Source organism: Sinocyclocheilus rhinocerous, unplaced genomic scaffold (genome assembly GCF_001515625.1).
Source record: "Sinocyclocheilus rhinocerous isolate Xijiao unplaced genomic scaffold, SAMN03320098_v1.1 scaffold3288, whole genome shotgun sequence".
In the NCBI taxonomy this organism is placed as follows: domain Eukaryota; kingdom Metazoa; phylum Chordata; class Actinopteri; order Cypriniformes; family Cyprinidae; genus Sinocyclocheilus; species Sinocyclocheilus rhinocerous.
This window is the reverse complement of record NW_015655612.1, coordinates 269,388-273,344: the sequence shown is the minus strand read 5'-3', so window position 1 is coordinate 273,344 and position 3,957 is coordinate 269,388. Positions and strand designations below refer to the sequence as shown.

The window sequence follows — 3,957 nt, the reverse complement described above, 5'->3', positions numbered from 1 at the left end:
AAAATATATATATATATATATATATATATATATATATATATATTGTTTTACCATTTATCTTTATGGATTAATTTTTGCTGTTTATAAAACTGTTCAATATAATTAATATTTTGTCTGTCTGTCTATCTATCTGTCTGTCTACAGTTCTGTCAATCTATTGCTAATTATTTTATCATGATGAAAATTGATATGAAAAGTTGTGATTCATATCATTTTTCACTTTTTAGATATTTCTAAAAATAAATAAAATTTTAAAATTGTAATATTAATTTATTTTTTAAATAAAAAAAATATTTTTTAGATATTTCTAATACTTTTTAGATTTTTTTTATAGATATTTCTACTTTAATCTCAAAATCTTTCCTTATGTACAATTTCAAAATTCCAAAACATTTTCTTAAGAACTGCATATTTCAAAATTTCGATCTTAGGTTTTTAGTGTGGTGTCAGACTTTAAACCCCATTCTAAATAGACACAAACAGTAATATTCACCTTTAATGCCTGCTTAAATTTATTTATTTATTTATTTTTATTTTTTAATGCATGCATGTTTTTTTTTCTTCAGGGTTCTTTTACAGTGATTTGCTTACAGCTTCACCCTTGGCCAGAGTGCAGTAGTGAAACTGTAAGTGACAGTGCCAGGTTTGCCCTGTTCTGTTTCTATCCTAGTATTAATCCAGCAGCCCCACTACTCTTTAAGAAAGACCTCATTACCAGCCTCATTGATTGTGCTTCCTGCATCAACGACCACAGCTTCTTCTACCACACCAGCTGAGAGAGAGAGAGAGAGAGAGGGGAGGCTTAGCCCAGTGCATCTGTGTGTTTAAAATATTCTCACAACCCCAAACTTTTGAACAGTAGTGTACATTATATTAGTATACAGTGTGTTTTTATATATGTTTTTATGTAGCATCCAGAAAACCACACATTTTAAAGACTTCCTTCATATTTCATAGGAAGCTTCGGGCTTTAAGATTTCAGCACCTCAGCACAAACTCCACCCTCAGTGATTCAGCGAAGCAGGATAGAGGTTTTCTCTCGGGTGGGTGAAGCGATTGTTCCTCGGTTTGAGTGTTTATAGGCAGGAGGATGTAGTCCTCAGTGTTACTGCCTAATAAAAAAGCTTGCATGCTGTGTGATTAAATAACAGGGATGGCAGTAAAGAGAAAAGACATAATGATGGTTACATGCAGGTCAGTTACAATTTAATTGTCATTGCACTTCATTGCGAATGTATCAATTTGCTGCTGCTTAGCTGAGCAGAAAACAATGCTTTAGCACATAGAGGGAGTCCTGCTGACTGCCTGTCAATTTACCCAGTCTCATCCTTGTTTTGTTTGTCTCCTCTCTTAAGAAAACAAAATTTGTTCTTCCGAGGAAGCTAAAGCCACTGGTCACTTTGTTTGTCACGCCACCTTGTTTAATCCTACTTTTTATGATAACTTGAAATAATGTGTGCTGTGTATCCTAGATAGTTTTGAATTGTATAAATTATTTAGAGTAGACTTCTCTGATTAGGGCTTTTGGAATAACAATGCAATGTTTTTGCTCCGGTTCGGTTGACACTTAACAGATTTTTTTTCTTTTTCTTCTGTTGACATATTTTGTTTTTGTGGCTGTAAATTGCATCATGTTGCATCAGGGTTAGCCATACTAAGAGCCATGCTGATTTCTTTTTGGGTCTGTCCAAATCCTTTTATTAGTGGGTCTTTCAATGGCACAATCCACACTAGCTCCAAAGAACATAATACACTGGTCGAGTCTGCACACTCCAAACGGTCTCCCCACTGAGCTAGTTTTAAGTCCATAAGTCTTAGTCAAATGTCACGACATGACTGATGCTTTTTTAAAAAGCGAGCCGTTTGAGACAATCAAAGTGTGGGCCTAGTGGGCTTGTTAGGGCTCCCTCTGTCTGTCCAGTTCCTCTGAAGTCTGTTCGGACCGCTTGTGTTTACGTTTCTCAGCTCTTCGCCTGTGACAATCCACATATGGTCATTTATCAAAGATCTGCGCTTCACAAGAAACTGTTTTTGCGAAGCTGTCAGGCCAGTGATATCTCTGAAGACTTTATTGTACAAACTTGTCAGAATTCCCATCAGACTCGCGATCGCAGCCAGCCGTGTAGTACCCTCTTCCATCTCTAGCCCAATGATTTGTGTTCAGATGAAAAACCCAAACCATCCCAATAAAGTTTTGGCAAGGACGGATCGGTTTAATTGGCAGGCAATTGATGCGCCAATAGACTGTCATCCTGGGGGTCAAGAGTAATTTATTGAGATGCTAACTGCCTTTTTTTTTTGGGCCACCGTTCCATATTGAAATTCCCATCCAGACAGTATTACATGAGAAGATGATGACTTGATCCCCTGTTAATTAGAATAACATTTCCAGCAGCTGAGGCATAGCTGTTTAATGCGAGGGCAGTGGGCCGCACAGGAGAGGCCAGCCGGCTGGATCTGCGGCCCCAGAGCCTCAGAGATCCAGGCAGCGGGGGCAACTCTCCACACTTCCAGCGGATGAGTGGTGGAAAGCTGGTAAATCTACGACCACAGCTTCTTCTACCACACCAGCTGAGAGAGAGAGAGAGAGAGAGGGGAGGCTTAGCCCAGTGCATCTGTGTGTCCTGCATTATGGGTAGGGAGGTAAGCAGTAGGCAGGAGGTTTATGGTGCTGTAATTGGTAGTTAGTGTGATATTTGTAAGACAAATAGAGCTATATGTGCGATTCCTCCTCTCTCTCCTCTCTAGTCTTTACAGCCACCAAAGGGCCTCATTATAGCCCACTGCAACCCAGGCCTCACTACATCGCACACACACACACGAAGGGCAGGAAGTTGTGTGTGACAGTTCGGCTGCCAGGACTGATAGATGATACAGTAAGTGTGGTATTCATTGAGAGAGGACCCTGATGGTCTGGGGAATGAAACAGCTCTTCATTACATCGCAACCCAGTGGACGTTTTACACTCACGCTGTGCGCGGCGGGACTGACTGAGTTTAATGTGGTCACTCATGCATATGCGGGGTTCTGAATTAACTTTTTTACAAGACCTGCCAATGGTGAGCAAATCTGGAAAACAGCCATCTATCACTGTGTTGTTATTGTTAACTAAAACTAAAACTATTATATTATTGTTTTTTTTGGTCATTAAAATAAAGATGACATAAAGTAAAATATAAATATTAGATTTAAAAAATAAAATAAAATGCTGTCTTGGCAACTAATTGAAATAAATTGAAAGTACTAAAATTACTAAAACTAAAATAATAAAATTACTAAAACTAAAATATATATAAAAATTAATTCAAATGACAAAAGCAAGCTACAGAATTACCTATTTTTTTTTAGAAAAAATATAAAATTAAATTAAAAACTGAAAATATGAAAATAAAAGATTATAAAAATGATTAATAAATACTATAACAGTATATAAATAATACTAAATGCTGTAACTGTCTAATTTAGTGTTTTTGTTAAAATGTTAAAATATTATATATATATATATCAAGAGTTTGGTTCCAAAACGCTATAAATCCATTTTGATTAATTTGAGTAAAAATGTGTTTTCTTTACCAAGAAAGTGGCTAGCTTGTCTGTTTCTTTCTATCCTGTCGAATCAGTTCTCCAGTGACATGTGTATTTGTGTTTAAGATGAAAACCACTATTTTCTGTTTCAAACTTTCACATAGCATCTTTAAGTTATAATAACATTAAAAATTCAAATCCAGATTTTGATTTTCAAAGATTTATTATAAAATTGTAATTTTTTCCCCAAAATGCAATAAATCCATGACACATTTTTTTTTTTCAAAATGCAATAAATCCATTGAATCAATATAAAAGTTATTTGTCATATTGAAACTGTTGAAAATACACAACATAGTAAGTTGATCCACATATGACAGCCTCTGAACTTGGTCAATACTAATCTTATATGCAGGCACTGGACTAAAAATA

The 3,957-nt window shown here is 35.9% G+C and overlaps 1 long non-coding RNA gene across 4 annotated transcripts in view; it reads left to right on the top strand.

Moving 5' to 3' along the window:
• LOC107718824 (uncharacterized) overlaps window positions 1-3,957 on the top strand; it is a 158,436-nt gene that overhangs the window by 106,569 nt on the left and 47,910 nt on the right. For 2 of the 4 annotated variants that reach the window (XR_001637456.1, XR_001637458.1), the window contains exon 4: window positions 567-766. The exons of 1 other annotated variant lie outside the window; for it this stretch is intronic. This is a non-coding gene — a long non-coding RNA (uncharacterized LOC107718824). Of the gene's footprint in view, window positions 1-566; window positions 767-3,957 lie in introns of those variants that run through there. One more of the 4 variants, XR_001637457.1, reaches the window with a different exon arrangement.